Raw genomic sequence first — 17016 nt, 5'->3', positions numbered from 1 at the left:
CTGGAGTGTGTGTGTATCTGGCTTACAGCATGTGTCTTTGTGTGTGTGGGAGAGGCAGAGACCACAAGAATGCTTATTGGGAGCTAAGACAGTCAGTTCACCAACAACTGTGCGTTTGAACACAGTGTTAAGCATAAATGCCGTGTTCTTGCAGACCAATTGGACTGCTCACAAGTTTGTGTGCATGTGGCTGAGGACTTTTGTGTCACGGTTTGTGTATTTTGTGTATTTTTTTTATCTGGTCTCAGTTTTGCCATTTCCCTCCTGCCTGGTCATCAGCCACACTCCACCCGTGTTCACTTACCCTCAGCTGGGCCCGTTCACCAGTCACCCTCCTCTATATTGAAACTCCCGATGTCCTTCACTCTTAGTCAGATCCTCGTCGTTGCCCACCCATGGGTTTCCCTGTCGGTTCTTATCCCTGCTCCTGTGAAGTGTTACAGTCGGGTTTTTTTTTTTTGTTTTCACAAATTTTTGTTACATCGCCCAATAAACCGAGTTTAATTTTCCTTTACCTCCTGCCTGTTACTACTCTGCACCTGGGTCCTACTTCCTCGCCTCCACCAGCGACACGTGACAGTTTGACTCACTCTCTATCCCCAGGCTGACTCCAGCTAGTCTTTGATCACCTGATAATCTTTTGCTTATTAAAGCTATCAAAAGGCTGATTGAACAAGACAGCCTGCTTGCTTTGTTTAAAGGATTAATAACGAATTCAAAGTGCGGAGATAGTTAGGAATACAGTATATTGAATTGAAAATGACTTTCTCTGTGCCTCAGAACATGTCTGAAGTCACAGCAAACTCAATAACGTAACCTGACACTTTGTTTGGGGACCCTATGTTTGAAAAGATCTCATAAAGCGAGAAAAGATCTCATAAAGCGAGCCTGTCAGAGTTTCAGTGGATTTCCACGTCTCACTTTCAGCTCAAAGCAGAAATACGCAGCCTTTTCCATTTTATCTTCACCCAGCTTCCAGGTTCAAAGCACGCTGCATTTGTCGTACCTCGGTCGTGGGAAGTTGCTCTTGCTTTTTGATTTCCAACTAACAGCAAATTAGCCTCAGCAGTTAAATAATTCACTTAACAAAAGAAATGAGCCAGTAGTGCTCTACCAGTACTTGGTTTAATCTTTTATGTGGGGGTGCACTGACTGTTCGTCTCGTGATTGGAACTGAATGGTTTCCAGCCTGACCCCGTTTGACCGGGGTTTAGCAGATCGAGCCAGCTGACGACACAGTGCAGCCACTCGGAGTTAATGCTGAAAAAACAATAACGAAACACCTGAACAAATATACTGAACGCAAGACTGGAGATCTGCATTAGACTACGATTCGGTTATGATGGAAATCACTGGTAGCAACATCGTGATGATGACGATAAAAATAAAAAAATGCTGAAAGTGCCGCTTTTCCAAATGATCCACATAAACATTTATGACCCCAATAAATGAGCGGATGACATCTAAAACCAGATGGGGTGAGAAGGGCTATAAATTCATTGTTTTAAAGGGGAAACATGGTACTGTAAGTCTGTGGTATTTGGACAAAAGCACGTCGCAGACATTTTATTAAAACCTCAGGAAATTATATCAAGTCATAATACGGTATGTCTCCTTTGAACCTAGGTTTTAATTTGCACTTTGCTAAAGTATTGGTTTGACAGAGGTGAACTCACGGAACATTTAACATGTTGGAATGATTGGCTCTGGAAGTGAGGAAACGGTCTAATATTCCTCCAGCACCTTCCTTTTTTAGAGGAAAACCGTGCCGCCGTCACATAATCGAAAATTCCTGAGGTAATATTTCTTTCTTTACACAGAAGAGTGACCCTAGGGAAATATTTGTGAAGCACGAAGGGGAGGAGGGAAAATGATGGGGAGATGGAGGGATGAGGACAGCAGAGGAGATATGGAAACGATGGAGCAGATGATAAGACGCTCATTATTCTGCTCCTATATTTGGCTCCTCATATCCTTGCTGCTTATTCTGTCACTAACAGTGGAAACATCCTCTGTGTAGGCCTTCATCCTACTGAAACGTATGTTACCCGCATGTATGTCTGTGCATATGCCTCCTTGGTCTTTTGGAGTCGTCATAGCAACGTGAGATCGCCTAGCATATAGGTTTTTTTTTTTTTTTTTTTCAGTGAAGATGATAATGAGCCAAGGTCTCTGATTTCAGGTAGAGATATTCATCAGCTTGACCTTTCCCCCATGGCTTATAAGAATGCACGAGGCCTTTTTCAATGTCTCTCGTCTCGTTGGATCTTTGTTTGTCTTGCCGGTTTTGTCTTTTGTCTGTCAGGGTTATTATATAAATGGTTTAAAGTCAGAAAACATCCATAATAACAGAGGAAAAAGCTACTTTAATAACTGTTGACCTTTAATTTTAAAACTAAAATAAAAATGTTGTTGCACTCCAGTGGATAAGGTCCATCCACATGCAGAGGGGTTTATTTTAAAATGGCATTTTAGAATATAAGGATCTCTCCCCACATGTGCATAATAGTACAGCATTATTAAATTGTTCATGCTTACTGGAAATTGACGATGCGTCACCAGTATTTCTTTTTTTAAGAAGAGAAAGATGTATTAGGGATTCGATGAGTAAGTAACTTTAAACAGGCTTTTATTGTGGTAGGAGTAAAAGAAAAAATTAGGCCTATTTGGATGTATTTTAGGCATATTCGATTAGTGTATAGCTCATTTGCATATTACAATTTATTTTCAAAGAAACTTGTAATACAAAAAATATTACTGTTCATGGGTACTTTCATTGTGTAAAGTTTCATTTTGATAGGAGTAAGGGGAAAAAATAGCCCCATTGAGGTGTATTGTTGCCTGGCCGTATTGGCATACATCTCAGATTCATGAGAATATAACATATTTCCCCAACTAGGATTTCTTAGGACTTTTAGTATGTTGTTCTGGACACCTCATAGAAATGATATAAGCTGAAAAAACTTCTTTTACAATTAGTCCGTCGTAAAATGCTGCTTTGCCTGGACTATAAAGTTTAAACCACCTGATTCCCCATTTGAAAATGTAACTAAAGAACTGAGATTATTACCCCGTCTGTCCTGTTGCACAGTTGAGCCTTGATCATGTAAAACTTTGTAAGATTGAGTTTTTCACTGTTTCTGTTTGCCTGTATTAGATTGAATTAGTTTTCCGTGGTATTTGATAGGTAGTTAAAACATTTCTTTGGAGGTCCTCTCCACTTCTGGAGGCGTAACGATCTTTGATTGCTGTAATCTGAAGACGACCTTTGGTAGAGCAGAACAAATGCAAGGTCTATAGAATTAAAATAACCATTTTTCATTCAGATTAGTATGCGGTATGTATGTGCGGTTTTCCAGGTCTCAATAAGTATGAAAAAGCAAAAAAACGGGGATATTTTTTCCAAAAAATGAAAATCTGAATTTCTAAAAATCAATTGCGTAAAGAGCCGGAGAGTTATGGATGGATATGAGCACAAGGATGTCACCTGTTGGCTTCCTTAAACCAGATGTTAGGAGCAACAGTGGCTCAGTGGTTAGAGTTGGTTGTCCAATAACCGGAAGGTTGGCGGTTCGATTCCCACTCTTGCCACTCAAAAAAAAGACTGGTGGAACTGATTGGTGGAACTGATAGGTTGAGGGGTGTCAGTCCACCTCCTTGTCACGGCTGAGGTGCCCTTGAGCAAGGCACCGTACCTCCGTGCTCCCTGGGCGCTTCATGGCTGCCCACCGCTCCAGGTTGGCATCTGTCTCTGAGTGTGTGACCCTGTGCATGTGCATGTGCATGTGTGAGTCAAACAGGTGCCAACCTGCATGGGCTAAAAGCGGAGGACAAATTTCGTGTGTATGCATGACAATAAATCTGATCTTAATCTTAATCTAATCTTAGTCAACTGACTGAAAATACCAGTTAGTTTGTTTCTATAGAAAGGAAAACAGCCATAGAATTTAAAGGGGAACTCCGGGGCATTTGAAGCGTGTTTCCATTGCTAGGGGTTGTCAAATAGTGATAGTAGGACACAGAGAGGTGCGTATCTGCGCTCCCTGTGTGGAGATCGCTCTGTCCGCACAGCATGTCATGCGAGGCTAATACGTGGTGGCTAGGGGCAAGCGCTAACCCTTCCACGTAAAACAACAACTTGCACACTGCAGAAACGTCACACCACTTTATAACCCATCCGACAATAAAGTCACAAGCCTTACCATCAAAACCATATGCATGGTTCTCACATTACTGACATGGGGACGTTACAAAACAACTTTATAAACAGCATGTAACTCACCGGCTGGTTGTAGGCTCGCGCATGTGAAAGCCCAAAAGAGTCGATGGAGAATAATCCCATATACAAAACAATTATATTCTCTAGAAAAACTGTGTTCAAGTATTTAAAACATTACAAGAATATTACTGGGCATGTATTGTTGTAATGTTTTAAATACTTGAACGCAGTTTTTCTAGAGAAGATAATTGTTTTGTATATGGGATTATTCTCCATCGACTCTTTTGGGCTTTCACATGCGCGAGCCTACAACCAGCCGGTGAGTTACATGCTGTTTATAAAGTTGTTTTGTAACGTCCCCATGCCAGTAATGTGAGAACCATGCATATGGTTTTGATGGTAAGGCTTGTGACTTTATTGTCGGATGGGTTATAAAGTGGTGTGACGTTTCTGCAGTGTGCAAGTTGTTGTTTTACGTGGAAGGGTTAGCGCTTGCCCCTTAGCCACCACGTATTAGCCTCGCATGACATGCTGTGCGGACAGAGCGATCTCCACACAGGGAGCGCAGATACGCACCTCTCTGTGTCCTACTATCATTATTTGACAACCCCTAGCAATGGAAACACGCTTCAAATGCCCCGGAGTTCCCCTTTAAAGTTAATTTTTTTTTCTTTCGTCTGTTTTTTCCCCGGAAGTATAAAGTGATTGCCTGACATTGCTTCATTTGTGTGACGTAAAGAGCAGGACGGATGCATATTGAATTAGTTGTAATTAGTAGTAATCAGTGGAGAGGTCATGGCAGTGATGGACAGACAGACGGACAGAGAAGGACTCCTGCAGAGAGCCGCTAATCCCACAGTAAAGTAGATTACTGTTGCAGCCTGACGCTCCCTCTCTGTCTGTCTGTCTGTGGGAAGTGAAGCTGACACTACTGGCTGCGCTGCTTTGTTCACAAGCCCTCCTCGTCCCCTCTTTAACAGGTCTGTCGTCACCTGGGCATCACCTCTTCCATCTCTGCAGAGTCCTGCTGTGTAAAGAGCTCTGGCCATCTGGCTGCATGCACATTTAATCAGAGAGCCTTTGAGTTACTAAAAGGCCAATGTTTGCTGGTTAATCACTCACCAAACGTACTTTTGTTCATTTCTAAATACATGGGATTATTTCATTAAGTATTTTGCTCTCGTTTACTTTTTGAATTGACTTCATATCTTGACATGCTGCCAACACGTGTACAGGGGTCTTGTGTGCCGGCTTCTGCCTGAAATGAACACATTTTAGGATAAGATTTTCAATACTTAGAAAAAGTCCTGATTATACACCATGACTGAGTAACGGCACACTTTTTTTTATGATGGCTAAAGTTTACAGAGGAAACAAGTAACTGTTCCCTCCACTAAACATTGGCAGATGCAGCATAAAGACCCAAGAAAACACTATTGAGGAACAAGAAATAAAGTGTACGAACAGCACGCAGGACAAGTATAAACATCAGATTGGATTTTGCTGCTAGAGAGAGCTCAGAGGAAAAGCAGGATGACAGATGGAAACAGAGTTAGATTCATTGTGGCTATTAGTAAATAATAACTAATGTGCTCTCTTCTTTAAAATTGTGTTGCGCTTGCTTTGCTTGAGTCTGTCATAAAAGTTGGCAGCGTGCGAGTTTAAATTCCCGAAAGGTGTACGATCGCGATCATTTCTCCCTCTGCGCCGCATAGGTTGCAAATTGAAGCTGCAGTTAATGCCTGAAAATAAACGAATGAAACATGTTTATATAATCCAGATGCTTGCTAATGTGCTCAGCATCATGACCCATGGGAAATTTACACAGAAGGCTTTTTTTCTGAAAGCCAGAGTCCTTTTCTGTCTTTGTTCCCAATGAGTAGAGAGCGTATGCGGCTTTCTTTTGAAAATCTCTGAACTTTTCAGAAGGCACTTTTGTCGTCACGTCTGCCTTTCGTCCAGGCAGCCTATCATCAGGGCAGAAAGTGTCACCCAGGTAACCAGGAAAAATGAAAGTGCCCGTCCATTCTGAGCGGGAACCTCAGGCATGTCAGACACATAATCGGGCCAAAGAAAAAAGACCGGTTGGAGGAGTAGATGTGAAAATGTGGAGCTCAGAGACGCTCTGCAGGGCTAACCGTCTTCCTGAATGGAATGCTCCGGTCCCGCAAACTATTTGAAAGGAATCCCACCTAAAATAAACCTAAAGTAGGCCACGAATCAGGCTTCTTCTGATACACAAGACTGTGGTTTTTCATTGTACAGTACTGATATCTTGGAGGAATTATGTCACTCACCAACTTTTTCCTGCACCGCAGCTGTCACACTAGATTGAGACACGCTCATTTAGTCGTCAGTGTGAGGGACTGATTACTCTTAAAGCTTGTTCTCGTTGACATTTAAAGATTTGGAGCGAACGGCAATTATTTTTTTATTTATCAAAGTCATTACTGAGATATAAAAGATTTGCTTGCCTTCTTAAACGTTATAGTGAGTGGATAGTGTATAAAAATTTCAAAATGACATCTAATAGAAATAGAATAGAAATATGAAGCCTTTATTGTCAGTCAGTGGGGTTACATGGCACTGATAGAATTGGATTATTGGCTAAATTACAATAAGACTGAGTTATTAAGTTCATGTATACACCAAAAATTGGATCGGATCGGGTTATTCGCAGTCGGACTAAGACCCACAGCCTCGGTGTTAGCAGATAATACATGATTATCTCATGTATGACTCCAACCTGGTGTCTTGTTTTGAAAGTATGAGTCACCTTTCGAAACAATAGTTGATTCATGTGAAAAAGGACTAGTGCAAACATTTTACACAGATTTCACAGGAACCTTATCCTTGTGTAATTGTTATCTGTGAACTAGTGACCTCAAAGCACCTTGTTTTGTGAGATGCAGACACAAAGACTAACTGATATGTCTGCTCTCAACTTGTGTGAGACTGCGATGCCGGACATGTGTTTGTAAGATCACATTGTATCAGCTTGACGTGGAAAGAAAGATAAACCTATTTCTCAGAGGGTGACATATCAGTTTTGAGGATAAAAAGTAATCTAGAAGACCATGAACGGTTAAGAGAGTAAGAGCTTATCTTGGAGAGACACCGAGAACATTTTATTGAACGAGGATGAAGATCATGGCTACTCACTTCTTCAGACAGGGCTTTTAAGGTTGTGGCTGATCAATGTGTTGGATCCATATGTGTTATTAAAGAGTACAGACTTTCGTCTTCGATTGAACATTTTTGCAGTCATCTTGAGACCCAGCTGCCTTTTTTTGCCGCTGATGTGTCTCCACCTATAATATAATCAAAGCTTTAAAGTAACCTTCCTTTGTTGGGATTCCCTGCGCACGTTGTTTAGGCCCATTTAACTGAGGGATGCATGTGGCCTTTACAAGACATCTAATTGACAGAAGATACGGCATTGTAATGAGAATCTGCAATCAACGGTTAAATGTGTGTGCTTTTTCTCACCCTCAGTGGGACGCAGACAGCCATCTATCTCAACCCGATCTGTTCTTCTATGTGTGTGTGTGTGTGTGTGTGTGTGTGTGTGTGTGTGTGTGTGTTTATGTGTGCGCTTATGTTAATGATTTAGGGTCTCTGCGGGACACTGAGGTGAGGACTTGGCACGTGGCAACGAGAGGTCAGCGGTGACAGACGCAGACCAGCAGCTGTTATAGAGGAGGAAGGAGGGAGAGCACAGAAGGGAGGAATATGGGAGAATATAAAAACAGGAGTGGCAAGAGAGATGCTGGATTGATGAATGGTTGAGCAGAGAAAGAGGAAGAAGATGGGGCACAGAGAGAAGGTGGAGATGGAGCGTTGGTGGGAGGGGCTGGAGGGCAGAGAAGAGATTTAAGTGAAGAAAGTGGGAAAGAGGCTTTTAATTGGGGAGAGGAAAAGATATATACAGTAGATTCTGCTGAAAACATTTTAATGACTTTAGTTTTGGCTTTGTACACACATCGATCAGGGAATTATATAGCCGGAAAAAGATATTTCTGAATGCTGTGGATAGATTTGGTCAACGTCTCTTGCTGACTCAGGGAATTTTTCAAAACCTAGGAAATACAGTTGGTAAAAATGCCGGCTTATGGTGGTTGCGTAGATGGAACAACGGGTATGTGAACGTTCCTGAAGCATTCTGACAGGGCCTTAGAGAGAGGAAGTACAGCGCAGATGTGGTACCTGGCGGAGACGGTGTAACTAAGCAGCCTAAAGGAGAGGGAAAACTGCATGAGTGCTGCACAGTGGCAGATTGTGAGTCATTAACTGAGCTTTCCCATTGTGAAACAAGACATGGAAAGGATGCTCTAATAGAGGGAAGGAGAGGGAAATGAAAGCATCAGATCACTGTCTGTACCACCTGCTGCCTCCATTTACCATCATTGATCTAGCCGGCAGGCTGAATTGATGCCTACCTGCTGTACTCAGACGGTTGCTATCTGTATCAATGTGTGCGAGAGAGGAGCTGAGTCGATGGTTGAACGCTGGTGTTCTCATATTTCTCATCCTAATAAGCACCCTCACAGGCAGAGAAAGATGGGAAAACCCTCTGACAAAATGCAGTCTTGCCACTTGAGGGTTAGCAGAGCTCATGCCGATGCTGCCGTCAGATTTTAAAAACTGAAGTCTGGTTCACGAGTGGAGACGACATGCAAAGTCATTTATAACCGCATCATCTGACTATGTCAGGCAGAAAGGAATCGGAAAAGCAAGTTGTCCTCCCTGCGGTGCCCAAGCTGCTCCTCTGTGAAGAATCAAAGTCAAAGCACCAACTAATGTTGAAGGAATGTTTATTGCTGTAGAACTGCAAGTGAATTAATCACATCTGTATTATTCTTTCTTCACTTCCTCCTTGATTTGGGATGGAAAGAATAATGTGATACGCTTAGTTTCTAATGTTTACATATTTGAAAGTAAGTGTACCTCATTTAGAGTTTTTTTTGTTTACTCTGTTCTACCAGCCATGCTTATACAGAGATGTACTGAAGCTGTGCCATTAAACCCGTACAATGCTATTTTGAATACTATGATATACCATGAAAGAACGATTAAGACAATGTGCTTTTGCATTTTGTTTGATTAAGTTGCTCAGTACTGTGCTCTTTCACATATTAGCCCTTTGTGCTTAGTCTGCAGAACAATCTCTTGAAGTGTCTACAGCTCCATTTACTGCATTTTCTTCACTTCATTACCTCATGGTTGAATTTTGAGTGGTGCAGGGCAGATGTGTCTCCTTAGTATGTCTATGGAGGTCTATCCTATTAAGTATTCATGACTCCTGTATTTACGGCCACTTTGCTTTGTTACAAATGCTAGACTTGTATTCATAACACAGGATCTACTGAAGACTTTGCAGTCTCCAGCTGACAGTGCTACAGTGTACGTCTTTAATGTTCTCACTGAAAGAGCTGGACGTGAGGATTGATACCACCCTCATGTGAGGCCAGGTTAACATTAAAACTGGAAACAGAAGTTGACCTTACATTATAAGGTCTTTATTTTAATGTTATTTCTTTTAACAGATCCAGTAAAGACGATGTTTCCTGGTCATCACCAGGGATTTATGCTGCACTACGACTTGACCGTGCTTATTTGAATCCATACATAAAGGCAGCAGCTGATTTTTTTTTTTCTTTTTTTTTTTTTCTTTTTTTTTTTTTTCTTTTTTTTTTTTCTTTTTAGCACAAAATAAGCCAACATGTCCTTCATCATCCCACTTTTATTACCTTCTCCAAACTGGCCTTGGTCCTTTCGCTCAGCCATCTGCACACAGTAATTCTACCATTTACCATTTTTCCTCCCCTTCCATTTTTTAACTCCCCCGTCTGACTGTCCCTTCTACCATTTATTTTCTTCTTCACTTCCTTCCATCCATCCCTCTATCACTTTCCGCCTCCCTTGGGTAATGTGGGCAGTTGGGTGGCTTTGTGTTTGACGCGTGCGTTGGAAGGGTGAACACACACACACACACACACACACACACACACACACACACACACAAGTGCACACACACGTCCAGCTTTCATTGTCAGTAGGATGCTCAGCTGTGAAGCCTCAAGCCCTAATGCCCTGTGTGTCGGGTGAGGACAGGACCCCCATTGTCCTGCAGATTAACACACACACACACACAGATATAGACACACATGTTTCCCCGGACCCCACGGGGTCCCTTAAGTGTCGATGTTCCTTGAGGCAGAAAATCAGGGGGCAATTTACAGCAGGGTCCAGCAGAGAAGATGGGGGATATACTGCAGTCCTCGCTTTGAAGCTTTAATGTCAAATTTTATCTTTTGTTTCTTACTCCGGATGGTAGAAATGAGTCCGAAGCCCTTCATTCTTCAGCTGCTGAAAGAAATTTCCAGGAATTGGCAGTGAAAACGTACACTGTGTCTAAGAGCCGGAATGGAAACTAAGGTGCAAGTCATGGTGGTTAAAGCATAAAAGAGAGTAAACAGAAAACCTCCTGCTTTCTGAGTTTCTCTGAGGCAAAACGAACAGTGACAATTTTCAAATGGGGTTGAACACACCTATATAGACTGACGTAACAGATTGAGCAATAGGGTAACATCCATTCTTTGAGGCATGTTGCTGATTTAAAGCTAGACAACATAATCAAGTTTGGTGATCACTGGTTTGAGGCAAACTAAAAGCTGTAAAATCCTGTAACCCAGCAGAACTGAGGGACAAGGGTTCTGGGTTTGTATTTGCATGTGCGAAAAGTGTGAATCAGCAGAGGTAAAATAATTAAGTAAACAGAAAGATGAAGTGATAAATTTCACCCTGTCCTGTGAGTCTTTTATTTGTTCAGCATATAAAGTTCAGCATCACCAAGTTTTGTGTTTTTACTTTTTACAAATCCAGACACCCGCAGTGTTCTTGTGGGACCCGGCGGGAGCCACATTTAATTGTTTTTTTTGGGGGGAAATGTTACATTTCTGCTGCAAGCAAGAGTACCAAATAGTGACGGGGTTGCAGCAATTAAGCAACCAGAATTTTATTTTAGTTCATTTGCACAAGACTACATACCCTGCCTGAACTTGGCCTCTCGGCAGTGCAGCTTTTGTGGAAAATGGCATCTCGGTCTATCTGCCAGAATTCTAACCCCACTTCAAAAACAGCCTCTCCTTCCTACCGGTGTGTATTACCTTAAGCTTAAATGGTTGCTTCCATCCAAAACTATTGACCTACACTGCCTCGCATAATGGCAGTTAAGTTTGGAGGCCGAGCTATGCGTGCGTACGTGCACATGATTATGCTGTGTGTGCTGGCCAGTGGTAATGGGTTTATCCCATATGTCTGCTTCATGTGATCCATAGCCAGCAGTGTGTGTTTGCAGAGCTCTGCAGATTTCCTCTTTTCCACCTTCCAGTTGGGGCAGTTGACTGACTTTGCCATGTGCATGTTTTTTTTTCTTCTAAAGTTTGCTGACGCATCACATGCCTGCTGTTAGATATTTGGTAACATCTGAAAGAATTTTTTAGTTGTGAGCCAATTGCAACTGGGCCGGAGTTTAACTCGGGCTTTTGGAACCGCTCTCATATCTGTCTTGGCAGAGGCAGTTTGCTTCATGTACACGACCCCAGACATATCCTAACTTTTGATAGACTGCTACGAAACGGGTATTGTTCCGTAATTACTCACCTTACTCTCATAAAGAAGGCAACTGATGGACTGCATTCCCAAAAAGCTTGACCACCTCCTTCAAGTGTGGGATTTTTTTCTTCCTACAAGATTGTGGTAGACGAGCAAATGTCTCCTTTCGACTGCACAAGCTACTATATCCTATCCTCCCTGTTAATTGCAGATGTCTGAGAACAAAAGTCAGACAAACCATCAATAGGAGGGTTTCAGTTGACGTCACTTCTGTATTTTTCTAAGCGCGCGAACCCAAGTGGTGGGCAGCCTGAGCTGGAGCCCATTGAAAACACTGTGCTTAGTCTGCCACTTTTTGCCCAAAATGCCTCAGTTTTGTGCCGTTTTTGGATCAAGTCTAACCGAGAGAAGGGAAAGGGTTACTATCGAGTACCTAAGGTAATCGCCCATAGAGGTGAGAAATGGAAAAAACTCACAGAACAACGCCGCAAAAAGTGGATAGCTAACCTACATTTACAGACTGGAGGGGCTGAATCTGCAAATGCTCGTGTCTGCGCTGACCACTTCGTCAAAGGTATGTGCGAAATCTAACTGTTTAGTAGTAGTAAAGTATTATGTTGTTAAATGCCAGTCAACAGTAATGTAATACGGGCTACGTTTGGGCTTTGTTTTGAAGGCTGCCCCAGCGCGTTGTTGGCTTCTGAGTCAGTGGACTGGGCTCCGACGGTCAAGCTGGGTTACCAAAACACAGAGCTAAGACACCGTCATCGGTGTTTCATGCGATCTCTGAGAGTGGTTGATCTAAACAAAACAAATTTGTCACGTCGTCACAATCTTCACGTTTGAGTAGTATCCACGAAGTGCTTAAGTGCTAACAGGGCACATTAGCTCCCAAGTTCTTGACAACAGAATCGCTCGCTCTCTCTCTGCCTTGTGCATTAGGCTAACAAAGACACAATGTCAGCATTTGGAAGACCTTTGGATTTGGCATTTGGATCTCAGCATTTTATCAAAACATGAATGCCAACATTCACAGCTCGGCATTCAACATGTTAAATTCTGCTTTACTGCCCAGCCCTGCACTACACACTGCATTTTCCATTGGGATAATGCACCATAAACAACACAGAAAACAAACTTACCATGGCGAACACCAAAACACAATCATTCTGTAGACGTTTTACTCCGAGTTTGCTGATCCATCCGCTGTGGTAATAGGTGTATGCTTCCAAACTTTTGTGGGCCTTCATCTGTTGCTTGGTGTAGTAAGATGTCTGGAGAACCAGGTAGCTCGTTATGTCCATAGCCTCTATTTTCGGCAAATCGTTCCGGTTTTGCGAAAATTCAGACATTTTCATTAAGTATGTGTCATGCCCAATGTATTTCTCAACTAACGCCAAATATGTGCCGGCTCCAAACCACTACAATATTCACGCATCTCCATATTCTCCATGTTGTTGCTATGCTGTAGTCAAGCTTCCTGCCCACCAACTTAAATTTGCGCGCTCCCGTGATGACGTAACTGAAACCCTCCTATTACCGTCCCACAATTCTCTCTGTTCATGTCGAATGCCTGAGCTGGCATGACGTAACGTAAAGTGATGTGAGAATGGGACCGTAGGATGTGAGACTTTATGGGGAATTTGAATTTCTGGTGGTCAAAGCAGTCCTGAGAGAGAGAGAGGGGAAAAAAAAAGCATGTTTGTACAGGAAGTGAGCTGTCTCAGTCCTGCATGATTTCCCTGTCTGTAGTCTGTCTCACCACTTATGTATCCACATGTGCTATTTTGTGTGAGCCTGCTTGGATGATTTGTTGTTGAGTGCCACATGGGGGACGAACAGTTCTATTAGTCAAAGTGAAAAATGCCAGAACAGCGTGCGGGGACTGCGTGTCTGTGTGTAATTTCATTTGGAGCGCACATGTGCATTTTTTTTCCAAATGCTCTCCTGACTTCTCCTAATTGAATTACTTATGTAACTACAAGGTAGAAATTGATAAATGAACTTCACAACACCACAGAGCCAAGTTATTCGCTCATTTTCAGCTGTGGGCAAATGTACAACGTGGCGACAGTAAAATGCGGAGGCCTCTGAAAGCAGTAGAGCGGAACAAAAGGGAGCGGGTCATCACTCAGGCAGCCCTGAATGCAATGTGTTAATTGCAGACGTGCAAAATGGGGAGAAGGAAGACTGGTGTTTGTTTTTCAAAGGTTTTTTTTTTCCACCGGTGGCCCTTTATAGTGACCCAACACCCAAGGAATGCTGCCTTTTTTTGTGCGTTGCTGCCAAGGCGCGTCAGGAATGGCATTTATTAGAACATTATTCTTATGTGGTATTTTGTATTTTGTATTTTTTTTCTTTTGGTAAAAAGATAGAAGATCATTTTGTCCTTGAAGGGAAACTTCACCTGAACCACACAGCCACACGAAGCTGCACTCGCAGGCAGTCACATGGATCCCAATACAAAAGTCCTAAAAATCACAAAGGACACTGATGGCAGCATGGAAGAGAACTGGCGAGTCTTTGTTGTGCTGAGATGAGCCGAGTTACATGGACTGACCTTACTTAAGATGCATAATCAATCCAGAAACATAATCAATTGAACTGATAAGCCGTAGTATTACGACCACCTGCCTGATGTTGTTGAGGACACTTTCTAAAACAGCTGTGACCAGTTGAGATGTGGACGCAGCCTGTGGTGTCTGTCAGCTGGACCTTCAGCTCTTAGATTGTGAGATGGGTCTATCTTGAATTGGTCTTGGTGAAAGAACATTGCATTGTAATGAGTTCTTAGTCCCCCCCCCCCGTCGTGTCTTGATGTTGTGTCTAATCTGCTGATCTGTGTGATACAAAGGTGTGACTGGCCTTTAACAACTTGATGCCTTGATTGTGCACATGCTCATGTGCATGCTGTGTGTATGTGGCACGCGTGGGGTAGTATGTTTGTGTGCACATGTGTGGTGTGTGCCTTTACCAGAGGGGGGGAGGGGTGGGTTGGTTTGGTTGGTTGGTTGGCTCTGTGTGAGCTCTTTGTAAGAAGGGGGAGTGGGAGAAGGGAGGGAGGAAGGTTAACCGGGCGTTTCTCTCGGCTGCCGGCTGGTCTGGTTGCTGTTGGTAACTTTGCTTGATGAGATCAGAGGGGATCGGCTTTCAGGCCTTCATGTCTCACACTCACTCTCTCCCTAGCGCTCTGCGGCTCTTTTCTCGGAAAGACCGAAGTGGAACTGAAACTGGAGTGGGGCTGAAAGTGTGTTCAGAGCTGCTTGTTGTCAGCGGAGAACGTCGTGACTGCGCTACCTTGGAAACACTCAGTGGAGTTTTAGCACGAATGAGTACGGGCAGGGGGGTTGAGGAAGAAGTGATAGCCTTAGGACAGATAAGCTCCTGGGAGGGAAAAGAGGGCGGTAACAAGGGAAGGAGGGAGGAGGAGAAGGAGGAGCAGGGAGAGCGGGGCAGATCTCTGAGTAAATAGAGAGCCTCTCTCTTTCTGTTTTAGTCAGTCTTGCCGGCTGCTGGTGTTTTCCTCCCGGTGTGTTCCTTGTTTTTCTCACTGCTGACGACTGGCTGGAGGAGTTCAGCTGTGCTTTATTTGGATATGAACATGGACTTGGACTGAACAGCTACATGCAGCAAGGCGCCTTTGGAGATTCACTGTAAGCAGCTTCATCTCTTCTGTTGTCTTCAAGGTGTAGCGTGTCTTTGCTGAAAGAGGCTGTTACTATTTCAGGAGAGAGTGTGTGGAGGGAACTGGGGTAACCATGCAGCTGTATGTGATGCGCTGTGTGTTTCTGACAGTTTCTGCAGTTGTATACAATGCCTGAGGGTTAAAAGTGACAGCAAGTATGATTCTTTTTTTTTCATTTTTCATTATGTGTACATTAGAGAAGAGCAGCCCCCACACTGCTGTATCTCTTAACCCTCTGAAGATATGTCCTCAACATTTTCTTCTCTGAGCCTCTCGTCCCTCGCTCTGTCCTTCTTCTTTCTAATTTTCTGCTGCCTTTAATTCTTTTGATGGTCTTTAGGGCTCAGCTGGCCAGCTGGGATACCCCCTTTTTTGTGTGTGTGTGTGTGTGTGTGTGTGTGTGTGTGTGTGCGTGAGTGTGTTAGCTTTTGTTTGGGAGAGACTGTGTTGAGAATTCTAGGATAAGCTACCCCTGGATTTCCTCTGCTCACATACAATAATAGGATAGATGCTGCTTTCTATTTTTAAGCACACTGTTTTTGTATATGTTCCACACACCTGTGATTGGCCTGCGTGCTCCATGCTGTCTGGAGCAGCTTTTCTCACAGTATTGTGTTTAGTCTACGGATCGGGACGGGACTGTGTATTTGTGCGGTTTGTCCTGGGATAGAGAGATAGCAGCTCTCCTTTTTTACTTTTATCTTTTTGTTTTGTCAGCTGCTGACCTCTGTTTCTCTCACTCTGTCTTTTTTCCATCTCCTCTACTGTTGGTGTGTCTGTTCACCCCCTTTATTCACGTAAACCCTTAAAGCCGTTTTCCATCATGGCCTCTGTTGGTTTTTAAAAAAAATTCCCCCCCCCAAATCTTTTTTTTAATTACTTAGTTAGTTCTCCCTTTTTAAGCACCTCTTTAAATTCAGTTTCCTTCGCTCTCTTCATTTTTAGTGTCTTGCTGATAGCAATTTGAGAACAGTGGGGAGGTTTCTCAGTATCATGCTGTTTGTTTGTATTCTGCTGTGTGTGTGTGTGTGTGTGTGTGTGTGTGTGTACGGGTTTGTGTAGATTTACTTCTCCCCGTTGAATGTCACTGGCAGAGCACCCCATGTTCCACTTTCCACAGAACAATTCTGCTTAATAATACCAGGGAAGAGAGGAATTTCAAACTTCATACCGATACCAAGGACATTACCAGATACTCTATACCATTTTTTGAGGTTTTTCTCCTTCTTTGGACAGGTGTCCAGTCTAAGTTTTCTAAAGTTTCCAACCTTTTTTGGGAAAACAAGCATCAGCCTATTATATCAGATGTCACGTCAGATATGTTTCTTAGACTGCATTTCTCATAGATTAATGATCTGGTCATAAATAGACAATTTACAGAAATAACCAAATTTATGTTGCATTTGAAAGGGAAAATGTCACAGAGTTAAGTCCTCAAGTGAGACTGATTTTAAGCACATGGGACCAAATGAAGAAAATCCCTTAATACCCTTAA

At 42.9% G+C, this 17016-nt stretch overlaps 1 protein-coding gene across 2 annotated transcripts in view; it reads left to right on the top strand.

Annotated features, from left to right (window-relative positions):
* LOC142399180 (SPRY domain-containing SOCS box protein 4-like) overlaps positions 1-17016 on the top strand; it is a 76377-nt gene that overhangs the window by 14845 nt on the left and 44516 nt on the right. Inside the window, exon 1 of one of the 2 annotated variants that reach the window (XM_075483686.1) lies at positions 15101-15489. The exons of the other annotated variant lie outside the window; for it this stretch is intronic. The gene's annotated coding sequence lies outside the window, so the exon portion shown is untranslated. Of the gene's footprint in view, positions 1-15100; positions 15490-17016 lie in introns of those variants that run through there. 2 annotated transcript variants of the gene reach the window in all.

Source organism: Odontesthes bonariensis, chromosome 14, assembly GCF_027942865.1.
Source record: "Odontesthes bonariensis isolate fOdoBon6 chromosome 14, fOdoBon6.hap1, whole genome shotgun sequence".
Taxonomy (NCBI): Eukaryota; Metazoa; Chordata; class Actinopteri; order Atheriniformes; family Atherinopsidae; genus Odontesthes; species Odontesthes bonariensis.
The sequence above is the reverse complement of the archived record's forward strand: the minus strand, read 5'-3'. Positions and strand labels throughout refer to the sequence as shown.